This window comes from Emys orbicularis, chromosome 3 (assembly GCF_028017835.1).
Source record: "Emys orbicularis isolate rEmyOrb1 chromosome 3, rEmyOrb1.hap1, whole genome shotgun sequence".
In the NCBI taxonomy this organism is placed as follows: domain Eukaryota; kingdom Metazoa; phylum Chordata; order Testudines; family Emydidae; genus Emys; species Emys orbicularis.
This window is the reverse complement of record NC_088685.1, coordinates 81,214,214-81,241,826: the sequence shown is the minus strand read 5'-3', so window position 1 is coordinate 81,241,826 and position 27,613 is coordinate 81,214,214.

Below are 27,613 nucleotides of genomic sequence, written 5' to 3'. Positions count from 1 at the left end.
TTTGAGAATGTTCAATAATTGATCCTCTAATCTAACTTTTCTCTAATTTTTGTTTTCTACATTTAGCATTGGTATGGGCAGTTAGTGCACTGTGGTATTGTGAATCCCAGAAAGTTTGAAAACCTTCTTCCATTTTTCAAAAGGACCGGTGGGAATGAAGGAGATATCTCAAAATGGCAAGGCATGCTGGGATTTAAACCCAAAAGTATTTTTTGCAATTTAGATAAAAATATCAGCAGAAAGCTACTGAAGGGGGACAGCACAGACGTCTCCTAAAACTCAGACAGGAATGAGATGCCAGAAGAGTGCTGATCCATGAAATTCCCCTGAAGAACAAATGTGAGGCATGTAAAATTATGATGGGGAAACTGGTCAGCTTTTAGGCTAATCAGCACATATCCATCACGCCAAGCCTTCACAGGTTCTGGAAACTATGTTGCTGATCAAAAGAAACAGTCAATAGTTAAGTCAAAAAACAAAACAGTGTTAAACTGTTAAAAAACAAACAGTGTTCCAGTTAAGGCACTAGTTATGGGTGGATTATAGGAGCAGTTCTATGGACCACCACTAGGTGGGTGTAGCTCTGTACCTCAAAGTAGTACCTGGAACCCCTATATTCACCACTGTCATATAATTATGATATGTTTTGTACTAGGTATGCCTTGTGAGGTATTATTTTAAAAGTCTTGATCTGTTGAACATTAATATCCTATTGGATTGTATGTGCTATCATTATATGTGAAGTTATGAAGTATTGCTATATTTGTTATTGAAATATGCTGTGGGGTTGGGAACACCCATAACCAGCCTTTCAGTTACAACAAAGGAGTAGCCATCAATAGCCAAATGGCATTAATGGCTCATGACACACGATCCACTATCCCAGAGATTTCTTAGAGAAGGCACATACAGAGTGGAGACTGCTTGACCGATGGGGACTGCCTGACCCCCATGTCACAGCAAGGAGCTTTCTAGCAGCTAGAAGAAGGTATAAAAAGAGTGACATCATCACTTGGCCTCTCTCCCACCTCCCCCTAGCTCAACACCTGGAAGTACATATGGAGGACAAAGACTTTGAACTAGGGAAGTTTTGTATTGAGGAACTGTAACCTGCTTGTACCATCTGTCAGGGTGAGAAAAGCTGTTTGATTCAACTCTTGCTTACACTAAACGTTTAGGATTTAGAATGAGTGTTTACTTTTTATTTTCTTAAGATAACTATCTCTGAACTTCATTCCTACCACTTATAATCATTTAAAAACCAACTTTCTGTAGTTAACAACCTTATTTTAATGTGTTATACTTACCAGTGCTTGGGAAATCTGCTCAGGTTACAAAGGCAGGTGCATGTCCCCTTTCCTATGAAGAAAAGGCAAACTAGGTAATGCACTTACACTGGCCAGACTTTTGACCAGTGCAAGATAATACAGTTCTGAGGTGCAAGACCCGGGAGCTGGGGGAATTGGCTGGAGCCCCTGTATTGGTGGTTCATGAGTGACTGGGAGATCATTCATGTAACTCATTTGGGTGTGTCTCTACCTGTGGATGGTTGTGTCTGTGCAGTGCCTGTCAGAGGCTTGGAGCTTGACATCAGCATCACAGTGTGAGAAGCAGCCCAGGTTGGTGTGTTTGGAGGGCCCAGCAGTCCCACAGTCCAGGTTGCACCCCAGGGACCCTGTCACAGTGAGTCACAGGGTTACATTACCTCTTAGTTACTCCAGGGATTCCTCAGCATCAGAGCCCTGATGTCCATAGAGGAAATGTCCGCACAGCTTTCGTTTTATGTTTTATTAACTAAACTAAATAACAAAGCATAAAATATATAAATAAATAATGTTTTAAAGTGGGTTATATCAAATTAATCTAATCCACCAGATAATTAAAACATATGAACTAAACCAACAATTCCTTATAAACTCTAGGTAATAATCTGGTAAAGCACAGTCTTGTTAAACTATCAGTCCCCAAAATCGTAGGGCATTATCAGTGTCAATGCCAACCAATAGGTTTCAGACAAATAGCCGACGCAGGGAGGGTCAGATCACTCTGAGGTTGAAGCTAATGGTGAGACTACAGCTCTGATGCCAGTTAAGGCAGTTTGTCCAAATTACTGGTGATTAGGTAATAGCCATTTCTTCTCTCCCCATCCCCTAACATACTATTACAATGAAACCTAGAACTCAAGGTGACACAACTTGTCCTATTTTAATATTTACATGGCAATGTTAGATGAAAAATGACATGATTTCTCAGGATTAAACATACAATCCCAAAATACAAAGGAGGCATCACAGCAATATCCTCCACTACTGCTCACACAATTATCTGTCTTAACCACCTAAATGTAAAATTATAGTTATTGCTCTACATCTACAAATATCTTACATATATATATTTAATGGGTTAGGAAGAAGATTCCTAACCCATTAAATATATATATGTAAGATATTTTAGACAGCAAAGAAACCAAGTGCAAGAATGCTGATATATAGGCATACCTCTACTAAAACAAAACAAAACAAAAAAACACCAAAAAGATTGGTACTTATGCAGGATGTTTCTTGCAGCTCTTGAGGTTTCATTCAGCTGGTGTGTGATTGAAAAGATTAGGCAGTGGTCTTATTGATGTCAATGTTTAACATCGATGGACTTGCTGGCTGGTGGAGGTTACTTGCTTATTAGATGTCTTAGGTGTTGTGTGTTGCTAGACGCCTATCTTTCAGTGGCCACTTGGGAGAATGGAGGAAGCATAGACCTCTTTGTCAGGCAGGCCACACTGCAAAGCCATAGGCCAGCAACCAAATGTCTACAGCAGCAGCCACGACAGGCAAAGACGTCAGAAACATGCAAGCCAGTCACCAGCCATACAGCTTCTTCCTTTCATTCTGTTTTTGAAGATGGTGGCCTGACTAGTTCTTCTCCCTTGGAATTCTCAGGAGCTTCTTGGTGAATCAGTATTGGACACTCCCCTTCAGGCATCACCAAATTGGGTCTGATTAGGCCATCTTTATGCAAATGTAGAACTTCCCCCATTGCATTAACGTGGGCCCAGAAAGTGCATGTATCCAAAAATCCGGTCAGTCAGCAGATCTATAGGTATTTGGAGACATTTTAAATCATGGGTTACTCTACAGGCATTATCGCAGCCACTCTAAAAAGTGTTGACTCAAAAGATACTAGAAAAAAGATTGGAACTAAACTCATAGGAACACACTGATCATACATTCACTAAGCCATGCCCAGAGAGGGACAGTTTTGTTTTTCAGACAGATGTTTATCGCTTCCCCTTTATGTTTTGGTACTCAGCAGCCCAACTCTGAACAGGCTTTTTTAAACTCACAAAATCTGGGTGAGAGGTTAGAGGTTTAACTCAGTTGGGATAAAAGTATTTTCTTCCTAAAAATAACTTCGGGTTTAATGTTTGTATGCAGGCCTAACTTCACAAAGCAACTTACAGGTCAGTCATAGCAAGTCATCAGGCCTCTGTCAAAAAGTATAACATAAGTAGAAGAGAGCATGAGGCTATTTTAATCAGGAGGTTCCAGGACCCTGGTTTGAACTACATCATTCTAAATAATTTGAGCTGGATGCCTAAGTAAGATGGACCTATGAAATCTTTTAATTTCACGGATCACTGTTGTCTATATATAAGGAAAACCATGAAATGATGACCTTACTATTATTTCTTGTCTTCTTAAAGGGTAATCTCATCAGGACAAGGCCTGTCTTAATATGTATGCACTGACCTCACACATTGGAACCTCAATTCTGAGTGAGAACTCGACTCTGCAATGTAAATATTTGATGTATAATAGGGTAAGTGTCATATTCTTGACTGGTAAGACATGCTCCAAGCTGCTCTCTCTTTAGATACCACAGTGATAGGCAATTTAAAAATGCAATAAATACCTCCCTCTGAGTTTGATTTGTTTTCCGGTGAGTATTTCCATGAGCTTTGAGTTCCTTGGTGCTCAGCACCTGTGATTCTGACCATTTTGGTTGCTAAAACAAATGGTGTGACTTTGGTGCCATTACTGGCAAACATTATTGATGTGTCACTTTTTGGTAAAAGGATATTGGCAATTCATAATCAAGCAGAATCCTGCCCCCTCCTCAATAAATCTTTTCTTGGACACTGGAGTGCCTGCTAATTGCCACTCAGTCTCTAATTTCTGGTTTTTTTGGAGAAGGTAATTGAAAAGGTGGTGGCTACTTAGATCCAGGTTCATATAGATACCAGCCACACCTTAGGTTGGTGCCAGTCTGTATTCCATATTTTAAGGATTATGAATGAGCTCTTGCTAGTTTAGGGTTAGATGGACATATCATGCCTGCTGGATGTGTTAGCAGCTTTTAAGTTGCACCTTGAGTTATTGCTTTATAGATAATGGATAATGTTGTGTTTTCCAGAAATGTATCGAATCATTGAGGAGCCTGGGTGGGAGTTTCAGGGACTGATTATATGTTTTCAACTAAACTAAACTGAGTCTTCCCTGAAGAGTTGTTAGCCCTTGGAGTGTAAATTTCTCTCAATTTGAACTAATCCACCATACTTCTGTTCTGTTGGTATTGGGTAGCTTCTTGCGTATAACTCTAAAATCAGTCTTTGGGGGCCAAACTAGGAATTGTTTAAAAGTATAAATTAAATGTATATTTTATCTTTTTTTTAAAAAAATAGGGGATTTAAGATACAAGGACCAGACAGTCAGTATATCTGAGAATATTGAATAAGGCAGAGAAAATTTGAGTGGACTTTTAAAGGCATTTATGCATGCTCATCTAATTCAAGAGACATCCAGAAAGACTGGAAGGTGGCCAGCATAATACCATTATTTAAGAAAAAGCCTAAGGACAGGCTAAGAAATTATAGTCTGGTTAGTTAAACTTCAGTAACTGATGAAGTAATAGAAATTTCAAGACATCAAATGAGTGAACATTTAGAAAACCACATCTTGATAAAACACAGCTAACATGGTTTCAGAAATTAAAGGTCACATCTCACTAATCTGCTGGAATTACTTGAGGATACTACTGCCAACATGGAAAAAGGATATAACACACCTCATAAACTTGGATCCTAACAAAACATTTGGCAAAGTACAGCATACAAAGCTTTAATCTCTAAGGTACATGATTCTTGATATACTTTAGGTGGGGAACATTTTATATTGCTTTGAAAATTGCTGATGTTGGAAACAATGGGTAACTAAAAGTAACTGTAAATGGAATTGCTCCAGGCTTGGAGGCACTAGTGTCATAGAATTTTATTGGTTTTCTTAAAGTAATTGCCATATTAAATATTAAAGTGGTAATAAGTTTCTAGAGATGCATCAGGTATCTATAACCAATCCCAGCTTTATTTGTATTTTTTGTAGTACAGTAGAACCTCAGAGTTACGAGCACGAGAGTTACGAACTGATCAGTCAACCACACACCTCATTTGGAATTGGAAACATTCACTGTAAACTTTTGAAAGAACAGCCATAACGTTTTGTTCAGAGTTACAAACATTTCAGAGTTATGAACAACCTCCAGTCCCAAGGTGTTCATAACTCTGAGGTTTACTGTGGATAATGTTCTTGTGATCACGGTTTAGGTACAGACACAACTAATGATGATGATTTAAATACCCAGACTTAGTTATTTATCTAACAAACAGAAATTGTGATCCAGTATCTGGAAATAAATAGTTCCTTTGAGAGGAAATAATGAAATCAGGGTAACCTCCTGCAGCACACTTAGTAGGCAGCCTGCATGGGAGCTATTTATAATTGACGACTAGAAGGTTTCCAGTTTTATGAAGTAATACTGATATCCTGAACTAAATAAATGTTGAGGCCAAAGAGTTTTTTTAGCTATTACCATATTAAGAGGAAGGACCCTGAAGTTTTTTTAAACCCATGGATAAAAATTGCTGTTGCTATGATTACTTGAAGAAAAACTAGGAAGTTGAGTTGATTGTCATGCTGCCTGGTATGGGACACAGCTAAGAGAGCCAATCTCAGGTCAGACTGCCAGAATACAGGGCATACCCCAGACTGGTGGTATACTCTATGCAGAGGCGAACTAAGATTTATTGGGACCCTGGGCATAAAGAATATTGGGCGGGGCCACACACCCACCATGGGGCCAGGCCTGGCCAGAAGTCAGGCCTTGGTAAGAGCTGCACAGGGAGCCTGGGATGCGGTGGGGAGCCCTGGACTCTCTACCTGTCCTTGATGGCATGCCCTGGAGGGCAGGATCAAGGGCCAGGGGCTGCTCTCGGGTACCCCGGCTCCTCGCCCAGGACAAGTGGAGGATCCGGGGCTCCCCATATCTGCCTGGGTGGCATAGAAATAAATATGAATGAAAATAAATGATACAATGCACTAAAAATGTGGCTATTTTAAAGTTGTCATCTTGTCAATAAATTGTTTGGTTTTGAATTAATAACTTTGCTCATACACGAAAGCTTATGCTCCAATACATCTGTTAGTCTATAAGGTGCCACAGGACTCTTTGTCGCTTTTTACAGATCCAGACTAACACGGCTACCCCTCTAATACTTGCTGATACTTGTGACCATAGTTTTGGAGCCTGTAGTTTCAGGTGAGTGAGTGTGGGCAGCTGCAGCTGTCTGTACACATAATACAGCATTATGCCAGAGAACTCTGCCTAAGTGCCATATATTGTAATAGCTGTGACATGAGCTTTTTTATTAAAACAGTGTTGTTTGTTGGTAAGTGTTGGAGACTGCGAGTCGGGACTTTTGAGTTCTCTAACTAGCAGTGATACTTGATTCATTTTGTGCTTGACTGTAGGCAATTCATTTAACCTCTGTGTGTTTCACTATACTATACCCATGTGTAAAATGGGGGAAGGGCTCGGGGCAGCTCTGTGAGGGAGGCAGGGAGGGGGAAAGGAAGGAGAAGGGCTGGGGAGGGCAGCTCTGCGCGGGAGGGAGGGAAGGAGGGGGAAAGGAAGGATTGGGGCTGGGAGCAGCTCCGCACAGGTGGGAGGGAGGATGGAAGGAGAGGGGCTGGGGGGCAGCTCTGTGCAGGAGGGAGGATGGAAGTAGAGGGGCTGAAGGGGCCCAGTTCTGCCCGGGAGGGATGCGGGAAGGAGGGAGACTGGGGGGCAGCTCTGCGTGGGAGGGAGGAAGGAAAGGGAAGAAGGGGGGAGCCAGCTCTGCGCATAAGGGAGGGGGAGGGAAGGAGAGGGTCTGGGGGAGGGGGGCAGTTCCACATGGGAGGGAGGGGGGGAGGAGAAGGACTTGGGGGGCAGCTCCACACAGGAGGAATATGTTTAGTGCTCACCCTACCACAGCTCCTGCGTCTGTCTGGCCTGGCCAGGAGATGGGGCCTCAAGGGAGAAGAGGAGGAGCTGGGTGGTGAGGTCCTTGGGAGAAGGAGAGGAGGAGCAGGGGGTGGGGCTGGAGTTCTTGCTTGCTGCCCCCCCCCCCCCAAATTGTCTGGAGCTCCTGGGCACGGGCCCATATGGTAATCCGCCACTGACTCTATTGTTGCGGTGTTTTCTGAAATTAATGTTGAGTTAATTCCTTCCTTTTATTAAAAGTTTGTGCTACACTCAGACTCTGTGCTTGCAAGTATTGCCTCTGAGAGGCATCCAGGGGGTGGTGTGTAATTGTCCCAGTCACTAGGTGGGGGCTCGAGCCGGTTTTGTGTTGTATTGGTGAAAGGGAACCCCTAGATACTGAACCCGGCCCTTGTTGCTGCTGGTTCCACCTGGAAGAAGGGTTACACCCAGGAACAACATGTTTAATAACAAGCATATAGTAAAATTTCATAACTTCACACACAATGGTGATACACACTTTTGAACAGGAATAATAATAATTTACAGATTATAAATTTTCTGGTGATTTCCAGATATTACAAGGCATATTTTGTACAAGATTTATTGTGATTGTGCAACAGCAGCAATATTAGTAGTGTAAACATGGTCACCTTTTTTATACATTAGTAGCCACTGGACCTGGTACTCAAGTGAAGATGGGGAAGGAATAACAGGGTCAGGAGTGGGGTCATAGGTTCAAAACTAGGGATCCAGAGGGAAACACCGAGCAGAGAACCCCGGACAGCGCCCACTGCTCCTCAAATGTGTCTAGAGAGCCATCAGACACCGCCCAGAGGAATTCTGCCCGGATGTATAAGACAAGGAGGAACGGTAGTGGGCCCCATAGTTGCAGAGCAGGAGGTTGACGAGGAGGTCTCATGACTTTGTGGGGCTACGGACAGGGTTTGCGTATATGAAAAGTTCTGGGGAAAAGTGCAGCCAGAACATCAACAGGAGGTTCTGGAGGAGCCATAAAAGGGGCTGCAACCTGGTGCATTCCAGATAGGCATGCTCCAGGGTCTCCCTCATGCCGCAAAAGGTACAGGCATCAAGGATGGGGGTGAACCATGCCAGGTACACGCCTGTGCTCTCGGCTCCATGAAGGAGTTGCCAACTGATGTCCCTGGTGGGCCGTGGGACCAAGGTGGAGTACAGTCTCGCCCACCATGGTTCCTTACCTTCTACAGGTGGTAAAAGGTCCCGCCACTTAGTATCAGGGCAGGACATGAGAGTGAGGAAGTGACACGTGTGGCACACGAGCATGTGCAGTTGTTCCCTAGGTGCAGTCTGGAAGCAAACTGGCTGCAGGGTGCACAGCTGGCTCAGGTTGTGGAAAGGAGGGGGTCAGGTTGGGCTCGCAGAGCAGGGGCCTGATGAAAATGACCGGAGGGCCAGGGATGAGGGGCAGGCAGGGAGCACCCTCTCGCAGGACCCGCTAAAGGGAAGCCCGACAGGTGGGTGATAAGTCTGCCCCCCGCCTCCTGGAGTATGGGCAGGGGAGTCTGAAGGGTGGAGAGCCCCCTGCACCGACCGAGTGCCTGGGGATCCACCCAGTATCCCTGGTCATAGTCCAGGAGATCTCCAATTCTGGTGGTTTCTGCCAGGACCAGTCTCTGGTACACTGAAGTGGTCTCGAATGTGTGGCAGAAAGGTAGACGCCCAAATAGAGCAGTGGACCCACACTCCACCAAATGGCCTGAAGCACGAGTGGGAGGGAGCTAGTTTGCCACCCGTCCTTGACCATCAGGCCAGAGCTCTTGACCCAGTTGACCTGGGCAGAGGAGGCCGCCGAATAAATCACCTGGCAAGCCTCCACCCACACCAGGTCACCTGGGTCCTGGACCACGAGGAGCACATCATTGGCATACACTGTCAGGACTGCCCACGACTCTGGCTCACGAAGCACCAACCCCATCATTCTCTGGCAGAGGAGACAGAGGAAGGGCTTGATCACCAGAGTATACAGCTGGCCTGAGAGCGGACATCCTGATGTACCCCTAGCCCAAAGCTAACCATTTCAGTCAGGCTCCAGTTGAGCTTGACCAAACACTCCACGGAAGCGTATAGCACTTGGAGAAAACTCACAAACTGGTGCCCGAAGCTGAATGCCCACAGAGTGCCCAGGAGATACCAATGGTCCACCCTCTTGAACGCCTTCCCCTGGTCCAGGGACACGTGGGCGAATGACAGACCATCCCTACACCCAAGTTCCCCCAGGTCCCAGACCAAATAAAAGTTGTAAAAGATGGAGCGGCCTGGGACAATGTAGGTCTGGTCACGGTGGACCATGTCCACCACCATGAACCCCAGCCATAGCGAGATGGCCTTCACTACGACTTTGTAGTCCATTCTGAGGAGCAAGATGGGATGCCAATTCCGAAGGTTGTGTAGGTCCCCCTTCTTCAGTAGCAAGGCGAGCATGGATCACCTGCACGACAGGGAGGACCCCGCTCCCCAAGGACTTGACCCAGACGGTGACAAGGTTGGGCCGAGGACTTCCCAGAACATGCAGTGGAACTCCATGGTCAGCCCGTCCATGCCCGGAGATTTATTGGTGGGCATAAGACAGAGGGCTTCCGAGAACTTGGCTGGAGTGAGAGGCAGCTCCAGTTGGTCCTGGTCGCCCACTCAGACCGTAGGGAGTTCATCCAAGAGCACTCTGCAAGCATCAGCATCGGTTGGATCTGGGGAGAAGAGGCTGGTGTAGAAGGCCCTGGCCCTTCCACGAATCTCCTCTGGATCTGTGAGGAGGGAGCCATCCTCTGCTAAAAGGCAGGTGACATGCTTCTTGGCCCCCTCTTTTTCTCCAGGGTGTAGAAGAAACAGCTGTGTCGAGGGGAGAAGAGCAGGTCCAGATGGCAAGTGGAAGGAGTAGATGGGCTAGGAGGAGGACTCCACGCTGCTCCCCCTTCTCCCCACAACAGCAGTAGCTACCACCACCACAGGAACAAAGATGGGAAGGTTATTCAGTCCAGCAACAAACCCCCTCCACAGTGTCCTGCAGCATCCTGTGTGCTAGCCCAACAGGGATCCTCTTCTTTCTCCTCCTCGGCGGCAGCAGCAGTAGCCGGCTCCTACGCAGCAGGAGCAAGCAGCAGCCAGCCAGGCAGCTAGGAGAAACCCCCTGATGGTAGCAGCAGCAGAGGTCCTCACTTCCCTCTGGAGGGCAAGCCAGCAGGGCCCCCACACAGAAGCAGCAGCAGCCCAGGAGACCTCCAGCCAGCAGGACAGCCAGAGAGAACTGGTCAGCCACTGTAGTGAGGCCAACGGGCCTCCCTCAGAATTGGAGTGTGAGGGACCACTACACAGCATCACAGTGATTACATTTCTGTGGGGATAGGTGTTACTACTCGTTTATTATTTATACCATGCAAATCAGTCATAAACTCTGAAAATACTAGTAACTCAGAATACCAAAACTTGTATGTGAACTGCTTTTGAAAAGTATTTAACATTTGTGATTAATTGTACATCCCTGTTCTTCAGCTATATAACAATTCCTAGCTCTTATGAATAGATCTCAAGCACTTTACAAAGGAGGTAAACATTGATATCCCTATTTTACAGACGGCACAGGGCAGGTCAGTGACCCAGGTCTCCTGCATGCCAATCTAGGTCGCTATGCCATAGGCTATACTGCCTCCCTCCCTTAGTGATACTTGTTTTTCTTCAGGGAAGAAATCAAACTTTATGTTAGGATACAGTTTTACAGGCTTATAAGTATAATAAGCAAAAGTAACCAAATCGGCATAAAAAATACTGGCATTGTCACCTCTGACTCTGATATAATGTATATTACTAAATATTCTTGAAAGTAGAGTGTGAAATACACATTTTGAGATAATTCACTGGGAAAAAATATGGTATAAAAAGGTGAAAAGGCCAAATTGCACCCTCAAATGTATGTTTGTGACTTCCAATAAATACAATAACTGTAATAAAAAAAAATTTAATGGAGATATCCTATCTCCTAGAACTGGAAGGGACCTTGAAAGGTCATCAACTCCAGCCCCCTGCCTTCACTAGCAGGACCAAATACTGATTTTGCCCCAGATCCCTAAGTGGGCCCCTCAAGGATTGAATTTACAACCCTGGGTTTAGCAGGCCAATGCTCAAACCACTGAGCTATCCCTCACCCCCATCTAAGGATCTCAAAGCACTTGATACAATGAATGAATTGAGTCTGTTGCAGGATAGAATTGTGTGGGGCAATTAGAGTAGGCGTTTGGTGGCCTGAATGGCCTAATCTCCCACTTTGCCATAGCAGTCCTGGCTCCCAGGGCAGCACGGCCTAATGGCCAGAGTCAAGGGAACTAGCCTTTGATGCGGTTCAGTGCAGCCTAGTGGCAAAAGTCAATATGGCTACCCTCCTATGCGGGGCTTAGTGGCCAGAGAAGAGTGGGATGCTACCCAGGGGTGAGTGGCAGCTGGGATAGGGGTACTCCACCAGGTCCCAGCCCAGGGCCCTATCTGTGGCGGGTGTATCCACCACGGGGGTCAGTGGGGTACTTATGAAACACTGGATCAATGTCTAGTTTCCCTGGAATATTTCCTACCCTTCCGAGTCTGGTAGTCTCAAGGTTTCTTCTGTCTTTCCTCCGTCAGCGATGGTGGGTGGCTGGGAGTCAGTTGTCGTCTCAGCCTGGCTGGTTCATAAGTGCTGGAATTAGGGTTGCTGCATGCTGTAGCTTTAAGTGGTTTCCATAATACATAAGGTTTACAGTTTGGTTCGATGGCTCTCAGCACCCCCACTATAAAATTATTCCAGCATCCCTGGGCTGGTTTCTGTGTCTTGAAGCTCCATCAGTCTTTTTGCAGGAGCCTGCAACACACATAGAATCATAGAAGATTAGGGTTGGAAGAGACCTCAAAGCAGGACCAATACCAACTAAATCATCCCAGCCAGAGTTTTCTCAAGCCAGGCCTTAAAAACCTCTAAGGAAGGAGATCCCACTACTTCCCTAGGTAACCCATTCCAGTGCTTCACTACCCTCCTAGTGGCCGACGAAGTGGGCATTCACCCACGAAAGCTTATGCTCCAATACATCTGTTAGTCTTAAAGGTGCCACAGGACTCTCTGTTGCTTTTTCCAGATCCAGACTAACACGGCTACCCCTCTGATACTACCCTCCTAGTGAAATTGTTTTTCCTAATATCCAACCTAGACATCCCCCACTGCAACTTGAGACCACTGCTCCTTGTATTGTCATCTGCCACCACTGAGAACAGCCTAGCTCCATCCTCTTTGGAACCCCCTTTCAGGTATCAATTCCTCCCTCACTCTTCTCTTCTGCAGACTAAATAAGCCCAGTTCCCTCAGCCTCTCCTCATAAGTCATGTGCCCTAGCCCCCTAATCATTTCCGTTGCCCTCCGCTGGACTCTCTCCAATTTGTCCACATCCTTTCTGTAGTGGGGGGCCCAAAACTGGACGCAATACTCCAGATGTGGCTTCACCAGTGCCGAATAGAGGGGAATAATCACTTCCCTCGATCTGCTGGCAGTGCTCCTACTAATGCAGCCCAATATGTCGTTAGCCTTCTTGGCAACAAGGTCACACTGTTGACTCATATCCAGCTTCTCATCCACTGTAATCCCCAGGTCCTTTTCTGCAGAACTGCTGCTTAGCCAGTTGGTCCCCAGCCTATAGCAGTGCATGGGATTCTTCCGTCCTAAGTGCAGGACTCTGCACTTGTCCTTGTTGAACCTCATCAGATTTCTTTTGGCCCAATCCTTCAATTTTTCTAGGTCACTCTGGACCCTATCCCTACCCTCCAGCATATCTACCTCTCCCCCAGCTTAGTGTCATCCGTGAACTTGCTGAGGGTGCAATCCGTCCCATCCATCCAGTTCATTAATGGAAATGTTGAACAAAACTGGCCCCAGGACAGACCCCTGGGGCACTCCACTTGATACCACTGCCAACTAGACATTGAGCCATTGATCACTACCCGTTGAGCCTGACAGTCTGGCAAGCTTTTTATCCACCTTATAGTCCATTCATCCAATCCATTCTTTTTTAACTTGCTGGCAAGAATACTGTGGGAGACCATATCAAAAGCTTTATTAGAGTCCAGATATATCTCATCCACCACTTTCTCCATATCCACAGAGCCAGTTATCTCATCATAGAAGGCAATCAGGTTGGTCAGGCATAACTTGCCCTTGATGAATCCATGTTGACTGTTCCTGATCACCTTCCTCTCCTCCAAGTGCTTCAAAATTGATTCCTTGAGGACCTGCTCCATGATTTTTCCAGGGACTGAGGTGAGGTGGACTGATCTGTAGTTCCCCAGATTCTCCTTCTTCACTTTTTTAAAGATGGGCACTAGATTTGCCTTTTTCCAATCGTCCAGGAACTCCCCCGATCACCATGAGTTTTCAAAGATAATGGTCAATGGCTCTGCAATCATATTAGCCAACTCCCTCAGCACCGTGGGATGCATTAGATCTGGCCCCATGGACTTGTGCATGTCCAGCTTTTCTAAATAGTCCTTAATGTGTTCTTTCACCACTGAGGGCTGCTCAACTCCTCCCCATACTGTGCTGCCCAGTGCAGTAGTCTGGGAGCTGACCTTGTCTCTGAAGACCAAGGCAAAAATAGCATTGAGTATTTCAGCTTTTTCCACATCATCTGTCACTAGGTTGCCTCCCCCAAACAGTAAGGGTCCCACACTTTCCCTGACCTTCTTGTTGCTAACATACCCGTAGAAACCCTTTTTTTTTACCCTTCACATCCCTTGCTAGCTGCAACTCCAATTGCGCTTTGGCCTTTCTGATTATGCACCTGCATGCTCTAGCAATATTTTTATACTCCTCCCTAGTCATCAGTCCAAGTTTTCACTTCTTGTAAGTGTTTAAGCTCACTGAAGATTTCTCTGTTAAGCCAAGCTGGTCGCCTGCCATATTTGCTATTCTTTCTGCACATCAAGATAGTTTGTTCCTGCATCCTCAATAAGTCTTCTTTAAAATACAACTAGCTCTCCGGGACTCCTTTCCCCCTCATATTAGCATCCCAGGGGATCCTGCCCATCAGTTCCCTGAGGGAGTCAGTCTGCTTTTCTGAAGTCCAAGGTCCCTATTCTGCTGCTCTCCTTTCTTCTTTTTGTCAGGATCCTGAACCCAACCATCTCATGGTCACTGCTGCCCAGGTTGTCACCCACTTCTACTCCCTTTGGCAGCCAGCCCAGACTGATCTGAGCTACTCTCTTTTTATACCCTAGTTCCAGCTTGAACATGCCCTGCATGGGCGAGGGGGCATGGCCTCCTGGGTCTACAGAGTGTGGTTAAGCCCTGCTAAACCAGTGCAGGGTGGGTACATTAAATGACAGAGTCCTACAGCATCTTTGTGAAGTAGGTAAGTTATAAACTGTGGCACAAAGAGGATAATATGTGGGCAGGGGAACTGAGGAAATCTGTGGCATAGGTAGGAATGGAAATCAGATCTCCTGACTTGGAAAAATAAATTGGATTGGATTGGGAAACGAAAGAAAGTTCTGTAGGTATAACCTTACATTCAGAAGGGTAGTGTGTCTGAGATATATTGTATTCAGCGTTGTCATAGCTGTGTCAGTACCAAGATATTAGAGAGACATGGTGGTTGAGGTAATATCTTCTATTGGATCAATTTCAGTTGGTGTGAGAGAGAAACTTTTGAGTTACACAGAGCTCTTCTTCAGGTCTGGGAAAGGTACTCAGAGTGTCATGGCTACATACAAGATCAAAAAAATAATTTAGCATAATTAGTTAGCCCATGTTCCAAGGGACCATTCAAGGTGAAGAGGTCTGTTAATACCCGTACAGTCATAGGCAGGGCCAGTGCAACCATTTAGGCGACCTAGGCGGTCGCCTAGGGCGCTAGGATTTGGGGGGGTGCCATTTTCTTTGGCAGCAACTGCGGCGGCCGGATCTTCGGCCGCCCAGGTCGCCGCCGGCATTTAGGCAGAGGGAGCTGGGGCAGTGGAGCGCAGGGAGGGCCGCCTGCAGCAAGGGGGGGGCAGCACGCAGGGGAACTCCCCCGCCCCAGCTCACCCCTTCCCCGCCTCCTCCCCGAGCACTCCCCCCCTCCGCCCTGAGGCACCCCCCCCGCCTCAGCTCACCACTGCCCCGCCTCCTCCCGAGCACGCCATCGCTGCTTCACTTCTCCCGCCTCCCAGGCTTGCGGCACCTAAGCTGATTGGCGCCGCAAGCCTGGGAGGCGGGAGAAGTGAAGAAGCCACGGCGTGCTCGGGGAGGAGGTGGGGCAGGGGTGAGCTGCTTCACTTCTCCCGCCTCCCAGGCTTGCGGTGCCAATCAGCTTAGGCACCGCAAGCCTGGGAGACGGGAGAAGTGAAGCAGCGATGGCGTGCTCGGGGAGGAGGCGGGGCAGGGGTGAGCTGGGGCGGGAGGGGAGGCCTCAGGGTGGGAGGTGGGGAGCTGCTGCAGGGGGGGTGCCTCAGGGCGGAGGAGGGGAGCTGCCGTGGGGGGGTGCGCCTCAGGGTGGGGGTTTGGGGACGTGGGGGGGGGCGCAAGGTGGAAGTTTCGCCTAGGGCGTGAAACATCCTTCCACCGGCCCTGGTCATAGGATAAAAAGGGAGGGATAGCAGGTTACAGATTGTTGCAATAAGCCATAAATCCAGTTTCTTTACTACGACCCTGAATTTTAGTGTCAAGAAAAGTTATGAATTTAAACTCCCAGGCTTGTCTCTTGAAAGTGTTTTGCAGGTTACCTTTGAGGATGAGGACAGATAGGTAACCAGGTAGAGTATAGAGTAATCACATTTTGAAAAGTGTTCATCCACAGGTGATAGGGTGTTTTTTTCTTTTATCATTTTCCTGTGTAAGTTCATTTGAGATAGTAGGGATTTTCTGGTTTCACCCACATATTTTTTTTATTGGGGCACATAGTGCACTGGATGAGGTGCACTACATGTTGTGATAGGCATGTGTAGGACCCCTGGATCTTGAAATGTGTGTTGTGGGGGGTGTTGATCATTGTAGCAGTGGAGATATGTTGGCAGATTTTGCATCTGTTGTTCTGGTATGGTTTGGTGCTGCTTTGAGTTGGTGCGTCCTGGTCTGTGGGGAGCTTGTTTCTGATGATGAACTTAGAGACGTTGGAAGGTTGTTTGAAGGGCAGAAGAGGGGGGGTTCAGGAAAGATTTCTTTCAGAATGGAGTCCCCATTGAGTATGAATTGTATTTGTTTGATTATATCTCTCTAGGACCCTGCAAGGTGGGAGGATCCCAGAGCTCAGGCTGCAGACTGAGCCCAGATATCTACACTGCAATTAAACAACCCTTTTGTTGAGGTGATTTAGCCTGAGCTGTGCAAGCCTGAGTCAGCTGGCAAAGGCTAGCCATGGGTATTGGAGTGTAGACATACCCTCAGTTTCTGAAAAGGGTCCAAAATCCAACAAAGTCTAAAACGTATGGGAGTCCATTTTGGTGACTCCTGCGCTATCCTCTATTTCAGGGATGTGTGAGATGGGAGAAAACGATGGAGAGGAGCCAGCCAGAGAGATTCCCACTGGTAGGAGCAGAAACAGCCAAAGCAGGGACCTTCAGATATCAGAGAACTTTCTACAGCCTGGATGTTCTCTGTCATGGGCTGATTGGCTGTTTGCTCCAACCCTTCTGCTGCCTCTTCACCTCATCTTCACTTCACACCTGACCCTCTTGCCATCTTCTCCCCTGCCCTGACCCCCTCAACCACTTCCCTTTCCTTTCCATTTAGCGGATCCCCGCCTACGTAAACCCACCCCAAAATAATATAATAATAATGTCACTAACAGCATTTGCCACCATCACATTATTCACTCTGCTTGTGCCTTATAGTCCTTTCTCCTCCCTGTATCTTTCGAGTGTAAGCTCTTTGGAGTAGGGACCATCTACTATTCTGTGTCTGTGCAGTGCTTAGCACAATGGAGTCCCATTCTTGGATGACCCTTAGGCACTACTATAATAAACATGAGTATAATAATATTAATAAAGTAATAAAGCTATTACTTCCATCCTTGGGAATTGGGGCTTTCACAATATCTCAGTACATATTGGCAGCTCCAACTGCTTCTAGACCTCCAGAGATATCTAGAATCTCAAGAAGAGGTTCTGATGATCCCCCACTTGCTCTGTTTCTTCCTTTCTCTGCTGTTTAACTCTGAGTTTCAGTTTCATGTAATTTGATGTCACTGGGTAACAGGTAAGATAGTATAAATCAATGGGGCTTAGGTTCCTAAGTGCCTAAATTACTTTTGAAATTGAGACTTAGGCACTTTTGAAAATGTTCCCCATAGGTAAAATGTGTGTGGTGTGTATTTTGGGTTTTTGTTTGTTTGTTTGATAGAATACTGATTAATATCTTCAAACTTAAAAGTTGAAGTTGAATTTGTAGAGGGGGAATACTTTTTAATCTGCATTTCACTCTATTTTTGGATTAAAGATTAAAAGCATTTGGCAGAGAAAGAAAAATCTCTGAGTTGTCTGTTAGTCTTGAAGTACCCATCTCTCAGCAGAAACAGAACTACTAACAGACAGTAAGTGGAGTGGAAAATCAATCAATGAAACAAAGAATAATAACCATTTGAGCAGGAACAGTAAGTTCTAATGAAGCTCTTCTTTTCTATGAAACTCTGTAGGGGTTGATTTCAGGGAGGGGAACAGCAGGACTATAGGTACATAATATAAAATGCATTCTGAGCCATTATTCATGTGAATAGCATATACTGAGAAAATAAATATTGAAAGGAGTAAAAGCAAACATACTGGAAAGAATGCACAGCTTGCAGTCTGACTCCTGTTGCCTACTTGCATTGGTAATGGTTTCAAGGTCATACCCTAAACCTGCATGTGGAAGGGATATAGGAAAGTTTAACTTTTTCTTTTCCTCAGTTCAAATATCAAGGGGATACTATGAAATCTAATGAGATAGTTGCAAAGTTGGGTTTAGGGAATGGGATTTCAAAAGCACAGGGCTGACTCTCTTTCTGTTGATGCTGATGGTAAAAGTCCCAGAGCTGAGACCAGCAATGAGCACTTTGCGATCAATCTAACCAGTATTTAGGAAAGCAAGAAAGGGTTCCTACTGAAGAGCAAAACAAACACTATCTCTAACAAATGCCAATGCCACTATTTAAAAGTTTTCTAAGATACTTGTAATTCCAGAGTTTTCCTTTTTTTATTATTTATATAAATAGTACAGGTATTATATTCCTGCCTAGGATTTCTCTTGACTTAAAAAAATAAAATATTCTCACTGCTATTATCCCGTGAAGATTTACTCTGCTGTAGAAGGCACCTTTATATCTAAAGATGAAATGAGTATAAGAGGTATGAGCATATTGTGAAAACCAAATGTAAGTAGACCTTTTGTTTAAAAAAAACCCCTTGTTTTTAAATGAGAAAGCTTTCCAGAATTATGACTTATGCAGAAGTTTAATGATAATCAAAGAAGAAATCTCCTAGACAAATGAGGAATAAGCTCATATAGTCCATTTTATTTCTTAACTTAAAGAGATTATTTTCCCCTCTCCCCCAACTGGTCTTATACTTAGAGAAAAACACCCGATTCAAACAAAATATATTGGCAGCTTTTACGCCAGTTTTTTATCCCAAGTCTCAGCAGTTAATAGTAATGAGTTTGTTACTTTTTTCCAAAGCGCCTGGAGGGCTCTGTCGCAGAATTCAACTCCCCTTTGAACAGCTTGTTGCAGCTCTAATGAGTATTTCTATGCTCGATGCTGTAATTACCTGATTTCCATGGTGAGGACTTTTTACGGATTGTAACTCTTCTGACTGGAAAAAAAGAATCCCCAAACTTTCCATTTTAATTTGATTTTTTTAAGATACATTTATTGAATTAAATAAAATAAAATGATTGCGTCACAGCTGACTGTGATAATACCTTCCATACAGGAGTCTGTGAATTAAATGTAAAGCCCAGGTGCTTTCCAAAGAACTGTCTTTTTGTGATGGTGCTGCTATTAAGTATGGACTGATTATTGTTCCATTGTCATAAATTTATCAGACAGTGAAAGCTACAATGCAGTTTTCAAATAACTACATGTTTGTTCTGCCATATTTATTACATTTAACTGTATTTAAACACAAACATATGTATATATGTCTGTGTATGTTTGAGTATCTCTCTGTATTACAGTAGTGCCCGATAAGTATCAGGACCCCACTGGGCTGGGCTCTTCAGTCTTTACAAACCCATAGTTAAAGTCCAAGCCCATAAGAACTCACTGTCAAAGGCCTGGGGGTTGTAATGACATCTTCATGGATAGACTCTTGCTCCTGTGCAGAGCCCTTTTGTCTTCAGGGGGTTGCTGCACAGACTTAGGTGTCACAAAGAGGCTGAGGCAGAGAGGAAGAATGAGGGTAATAGCCATAGGATTGTGTGGCCACACATACTATCTCCGTGCCTATTTTTATATAGATGTAAATACACAGGGTATATCAATCATACTGATAATCTTTACTATAACCTCATCTACCTAGCCCTCTGTAGCTATATAACATCCCCAACCTCTCCCCACCACACACACAGTCACAGAGTGAAATCCTGACCCCATTGAAATCAATGGGAATTATACCATTGATTGCAATGGAATCAGAATTTCACAGCCCTCACCCTCCACCTGCCTGACTGTTAATAACATTTTGGGTAAAGCCCAAGACTGTAAGGAAGGAGACTTGTGTTTTGCTCCTTGCTCTTCCACAGATTTCATGTGTAACCATTGACAAGTCACCTTAGTCTCATTGTGCCTCAATTTCCTCATTTAAAAAAAAATGGCATATCATTCCAGGGTGATGTGATACTAAACTTATATTTGTAAGTATACTGAGATCTTCTGATTGGAAACACTATTCTGTAGAGATGCAACATACTATTATGAATTGAGTATTGTGGTGTAACTTTCTTTTTGTCTTATTGGTTTGTACCTGAGCCCATCTCCATAGCATGTAAGAGTTTGTGATGTAGAAAAGTGAGTTTAAATGATGAAATGGAAAAGGAAGATATATACTATTATATTGTATGGGGATTAATCCTGCTAAATCATTTGTGTAGAGAACGCTGACTGAATTCAATAGGAATCCTGTGTGTAGAATACAGGCTTAGACTAGGAATATTGTCTTTTCTATTTCAGCAACTATCTCTCTGTATGTGTATCTGTTTCTATAACCTATATATATATATATATATATATATATATATATCCTTTTCCTACCAAACTTCTGCTTAGTACATTGGTATCTAGATATCCTGAGCATGTGAAAAAGCATCTGAAGCTAGAGTGAAAATAATTCAAATGAATATAGATTTTCAAAATTATTTACAGAAACATTCTCGTGAGAAATTATTTCATATTCTTATTGATTCTCTCTGACTGTCACTGACACTAATGATACCTGTTAGAAAACTGAAAAAAAAACATGACTTGACTGTTGGCATGAGAGGAAATGAGTGGCAGAGGGTATAGACAGTGACACGATTTTGCTTCAACCTGAAAACAGAAACATTTCTGTGAGATAAGGATTTATATCTATTTAAAAAACAAAACAACAACCCACACTGTGGTTTTCATTCAGTTCTGACTGACATCAATGGTACTCCACTATCTTCAGTAGAGCAAATCTAGTTTACATTGGTGTAAGTTCAAAGAGAACCAGGTCTTTTGTTTTGATTTAAAGATTTGTTGAGATTTAAAGATTTGCATTTTTTTAGCAACTTGCTTCCTCTTTTTCCTGCCTCCACCCACCCTTCCTCTCAGGGTGTGTCTACATTGCAATGTAAGCCCAGGGTTAATGGGACTCAAGTCAGCTGACCCAGGTTAGGGGACCCTGGACTTCAGCATATACACTGTATTTTAACTCTACGTTAAGACTTTTCTAGCCTGTGTTCAAAGCTAAGTGTGACAGGGTGTGACTTACCACTGTGGTGCCCCCTGCTGGATGTCCCAGGGATCAGATCTGCTAGCCAATGTGCCCTCTTCTGGTGGTGTCTCACCACCATCACTTCTGGTTCAAGGACCCATGTGATTCCCAGGACCGTGGCATCCTATTCATGACACAGCCCTCCGCTGTGCCGCACTCTGTGCTCCCACCTTCCAGGGGACCTGCAGTCCACTGTCCAGCCACTTCCTCAGTGGTGAGTGGGGAAGGGGGGGACCCAGGCCCGCCCACTACTCCGGATCCCAGCCCAGGGATCCAGTAGATGGCCACTACTTGCGGCACCCCCTCGGACTCCTATTATAATAATAATAATTAACAATAAAAAATAAATAATTCAAATAGATAATGCACTCTCCCCTCTTTCTTTTTTCTATCTGTATATTTATACTATAACAGTAACAAATAATAGTCAGTATCCTATCACTTTTCCTAACCATAGTACTGACAGGAAAAGGTTCTGTACGTTAACTGAAAACAAGTTTCTCAGAACGGTTAATATGTAATGGTGATATGTAAAATGTATACCAGAATAATGACAAGACTAGCAAATGATGGTTTATGTGCTAGAGCAGAGACAAGACTAAAATAATAGAAATCAGTATTTCCTCTATTTCTTGTTCTTTGTGTAAGACAGTGATTTTTGCCATCTGTGTAGCTTGTGCTGTTTAGTGCAATAGAAATGAAAATGTGCCCATTGAGCCTGCTTAACATTACCCTTTTAACTATTTTAGGTTAAGGACATTGTTGAATAATCATGGTAGGTTGTAAATAATAAACTAAATATAAAAACCACTGTCCCATGCACAGAGAAACTGAAGATATTGTATTGTAATTACTGACTTGGTGTGCTCTTTGCTACATGCCAGATGCATAGATGCAGTATGCAGCTAGAATTCTCTGCTGCCTAAGGGTATGTCTACACTACGAGAGTAGTTCGATTTTAGTTAAATCGAATATGTGGAATCGATATTACAAAGTCGAACGTGTGTGTCCACACTAAGGACAGTAATTCGACTTTGTCAGTCCACACTAACGGGGCAAGCGTCGACATTGGAAGCGGTGCACTGTGGGCAGCTATCCCACAGTTCCCGTAGTCCCCGCTGCCCATTGGAATTCTGGGTCGAGCCGCCATTGCCTTCTGGGTAAAAAAATTTGTCGAGGGTGCTTCTGGGTAACTGTCCTCATCTGTCCGTCACTACCGCCCTCCCTCCCTCCCTGAAAGCGCCGGCGGGAAATCAGTTCGCGCACTTTTCTGTTCAGTGACAGCGCGGACGCCACAGCACTGCGAGCATGGATCCCGCTGCGACCATCGCTGCAGTTGTGGCCGTTGTCAACGCATCGCAGCTCATCATCGACCTTTCCCAGAGGCAGATAGAGAGAAATGAGGCGAGGAGGCTACGGCAGCGGGGTGAGGACCTGATCTCCGAGAGTAGCACACGCCTGTCTGAAACCACGACACCCAGTGCCGAGGACATCACGGTGGCAATGGGTCTTGTGGATACTGTGGAACGGCGATTCTGGGCCCGTGAAACAAGCACGGACTGGTGGGACCGCATAGTGCTTCAGGTCTGGGATGAATCCCAGTGGCTGCGAAACTTTCGCATGCGGAAGGGGACTTTCCTCGAACTTTGTGAGTTGCTGTCCCCTGCCCTGAAGCGCAAGGACACCCGGATGCAAGCAGCCCTGACTGTCCAGAAGCGAGTGGCCATAGCCCTCTGGAAGCTTGCAACGCCGGACAGCTACCGGTCAGTCGCGAACCAGTTTGGCGTGGGCAAATCTACCGTGGGGGTTGTTGTCATGCAAGTAGCCAAGGCCATCGTGAAGGTACTGCTGTCAAAGGTAGTGACCCTGGGAAACGCGCAGGCCATCATAGATGGCTTCGCCGTGATGGGATTCCCAAACTGCGGTGGGGCTATAGATGGGACTCACATCCCTATCCTGGGACCGGACCACCAGGCCAGCCAGTACATCAACCGAAAGGGCTACTTTTCAATGGTGCTGCAAGCACTGGTGGACCATAAGGGACGTTTTACTAACATCAACGTTGGATGGCCGGGCAAGGTTCATGACGCTCACGTGTTCAGGAACTCTGGTCTGTTTAGACGGCTGCAGGAAGGTATTTACTTCCCGGACCTCAAAATAACTGTTGGGGATGTGGAGATGCCTACAGTGATCCTCGGGGACCCAGCATACCCGCTAATGCCCTGGCTCATGAAGCCCTATACTGGCGCCCTGGACACAGAAAAAGAACTGTTCAACTACCGGCTGAGCAAGTGCAGAATGGTGGTGGAGTGTGCTTTTGGCCGTCTCAAGGGGAGATGGAGAAGCTTACTGTCTCGCTGTGATCTCAGCGAAACCAATATCCCCATTGTTATTGCAGCTTGCTGTGTGCTCCACAATCTCTGTGAGAGCAAGGGGGAGACCTTTATGGCGGGGTGGGAGGTTGAGGCAAATCGTCTGGCTGCTGATTACTCCCAGCCAGACAGCCGGGAGATTAGAAGAGCCCAGCGGGACGCACTGTGCATCCGGGAGGCTTTGAAAGACAGTTTCCAGACTGAGCAGGGTCACCAGTGAATTTTAAGTTTGTGGACACAGAAGCTGAACTTGCCACCGTTTCTTTACCCAGTTACCGTTGACTATCCTCTCCAGTTACATACCCCCTTCACCCCCTTCCCAAAAAATAAAATCTGTTCTGTTTTGTTAATGAACACCGTTGTCTTTATTACTGTTTTTGCGGGAATGTTTTAAACCTGGGACGCAGACTGTGGCGGGGTGCGGGTTTAGTGTTGTGATCCAAATGATGCTTCTAAACTCCAGGAATGACAGGTTCCACAGTGGTGGACTGGTTGTTTCAACAGAGCCTGCCAGCCCTCCTGGGCGGGACAGCGTGTATGTGTCGGCTATGTGACTGTCTGGCAGGGGGAGGAGGGTTACAGCTCCCCTGCTGCGTGGCTCTGTGATGCATTAGATCTGTAACTGCCCTCCCCCGCCACAAAGTCACAGAGCAACCCCTCCCCCCCCCAGAACATGAAAACCACCTCCCAGATTGACCAGGGTCACTAGTCACTGCACTGGGTATGTGTCCTGATGCTGGACCTGACCCCGCCTCTGTACCCTGGTAAAGGTGACTGTCCTGTCCAATTACCAAGCCCCTTCCCCTCCTTCAGACAGACTGTCCTCCAAAAGAAAATCATGGAAACAGTAATTAACAGAAACGAATATTTTATTATGAACCACACAGGAAACGTGGGGGTTGAAACTTGCACGGGGGCTTCTGTGAGGTGTGTAGGAAAGGACTTTTAAAATTTTGGGGAATGAGAGCCTTCTAGTGCTAGAGCAGTCTGCAGGGGTTGACTGAAAGTTTTAACGGCCCTTGCCGCCCCTCCTTCTTTGTACTTTGGGTGAGGGGGGTGTGGGACTTGGTGGCGGGGGAGGGCGGTTAGAGAGAGACTGCAGCGGGGCTCTTTCCTCCTGCCTCCGGTCTTGCAGAACATCCACAAGGCGCCGGAGCGTGTCCGTTTGCTCCCTCATTAGTCCAAGCAGCTTTTCAGTAGCCTGCTGGTCCTCCTGACGCCACCTCTCCTCCCGTTCCATGACTGCTCGGTGCATTTGTGACAAGTTCTCCCTCCACTGTGTCTGCTGGGCTGCCTGGGCTCGGGAGCAGCTCATTAGTTCTGAGAACATGTCCTCCCGCGTCGTCTTCTTCCTCCTCCTAATTTGCGCTAGCCTCTGGGAGTGTGCTGACAGGCTGGGTTGGGAGACAGTCGCAGATGTGTCTGTGTGAATGGGAAAAATGGAGTGAATTCCTGAGACAGATAAATGAAGTTGTGTACAAAGAACCTAGTCTTTCTCTGTGAACAAGACCATGCACTGCACCTCTCACATGCGCACTCAGGACAAGGTCGAATTTTCGGCCCTCGCCTTCAGTGCCTGGGGTCTTGCAGTGGTCTTGCAGTTATCTGAGAAGCGTGGCAGGACACCTGAACGTCTGTAGCGTGCAATCATGGTAAGCCGTAGACTTCTGGCTGCTTAACACTGTACTAGTAGCACTGGCCTCCTTTCACATTGAAAGCAATGCCAGTCTCTGCTGCCAGCAATCAGGACAGCATGAACTATGCCCCTGTCCCACCCCCTCGCGGCTGTCCCAGGGAAAGATCCCTGTATGCTGCCCCTCTCCCTCCACCGCGTGGCTGTAAAGCAGTCCCAATACTAACATTCCCCTCCCTAATTCAAAGCAGGGCGTCATGAGCGACATCACCCTGCTGAGGATCTCGGAGTCCCAGAGGGAAAGGATGCTTCGAGAAAGCCTTCAGAAACCAGGGCCGTTTGCCGCCATGCTCTGCAGGGCAATGATACCAGAGTACCTGATGGTGTCGTGGCGCGGTAACGTGTCCTACCACGGAGGGCCCAATAAGATCGCCCTACCCAGGAACCTGATGAACAGGCTGGAAATGTACCTTCATGAGACCTACGAGGAGTTCTCCTATGAGGATTTCGCCTCTATCCCCGGCCATATTGACCGGATTTTCACGTAGGTGCACTGGGACTAAAGAGTGGAGCGTCTTGGGCAGCATAATCATGACTTACCGGACATTGTAAAATTTTTTTTAAATACTTGGGACTAAATTGTGAAGAGCCTAAGGCAGACAAATCATGAAAAACCCTTTGTTACTATTGTAAATATTCCACTTTTTTTGCAGATAATTGTTTACATGTTTAAGCACTTTAGGAAAAAGCCATTGTTAATATTATAAATATTTCAGTTCTTGTAAAAATAAATGTTTAGATATTTGAAGCACTTACTGCTTGATCCTTCCCCTGATTCTGTCTCCGGGGTAAGGGATGGGGACGGTTGGTAGGGGATCTCGGTAAGGGTGATGAAGAGCTCCTGGCTGTCGGGGAAATCAGCGGTGCCAGCGCTGTCGACTGCCTCGTCCTCCTCATCTCCTTCTTCATCTTCCCCGTCCGCTAACATGTCCGACAAGGAACCTGCCGCGGACAATATCCCATCCTCAGAGTCCACGGACAGTGGTGGGGTAGTGGTGGCGGACGCACCTAGGATGGAATGCAGTGCCTCGTAGAAACGGGATGTGTGGGGCTGGGATCCGGAGCGTCCGTTTGCCTCTTTGGTTTTTTGGTAGCCTTGTCTCAGCTCCTTGATTTTCACGCGGCACTGCGTTGCATCCCGGCTGTATCCTCTCTCTGCCATGGCTTTAGAGATCTTCTCGTAGATCTTTGCATTCCGTCTTTTGGAGCGCAGCTCTGAAAGCACGGACTCATCGCCCCACACAGCGATGAGATCCAAGACTTCCCGATCAGTCCATGCTGGGGCCCTCTTTCTATTCTGGGATTGCACGGCCATCTCGGCTGGAGAGCTCTGCATCGTTGCCAGTGCTGCTGAGCTCGCCACGCTGTCCAAACAGGGAATGAGATTCAAACTGCCCAGACAGGAAAAGGAATTCAAATTTTCCCGGGGCTTTTCCTGTGTGGCTGATCAGAGCATCCGAGCTCGGACTGCTGTCCAGAGCGTCAACAGAGTGGTGCACTGTGGGATAGCTCCCGGAGCTATTACCATCGATTTCCATCCACACCTAGCCTAATTCGATATGGCCATTTCGAATTTAGCGCTACTCCTCTCGTTGGGGAGGAGTACAGAAGTCGAATTTAAGAGAGCTCTATGTCGAACTAAATAGCTTCGTGGTGTGGACGGGTGCAGGGTTAATTCGATGTAACGGTGCTAAATTCGACATAAAAGCCTAGTGTAGACCAGGCCTAAGAAAAGCTTTCCAAAAGTGAAAGTCTAACTTCTGAATATGTATCCAGCATTTAGATGGTGATCGGTGCAATAGGAAAACCTAAGAGAGAAGATATTTGTGACAAATATTTTCCTGTCTTGTATTCTTCTCTGAACTGCTTCCCTCTCATTATAGTCTCACCCTTAGCAGAAAACTAGCCAGTGCTAGGAGGAACATAAGGCAAAAATCAGTTCTTGCTGTTCTGAGCATTGTACTTATATAATATTTTTATTGCGTTGTGCTAGCCTGTGAGAGATCACAAGTCTCATCCCAGTCGCAAGGCTCCTCAGGCAGTGCTCAGACAGCAGCTGCAACCTGGCAGCTCATTGGAACATCTGGAGAAGGGAGCTAGCAAAGTTTTAGCTCACCAAGAGCTGCATCCATGAAGCTCCTGATTGAGGGAGATGTGGCCCCACCGGTTGGTTTGGATACACTATTTACACCAGAAGGAGGCACAGGAAATCACAACCACACACCCCCAGCAACGCCCGAGAGAGAAACCCAGCAGGCACAGCAAAATTCACACTATGGGAAGGCACAACTCAAGACGG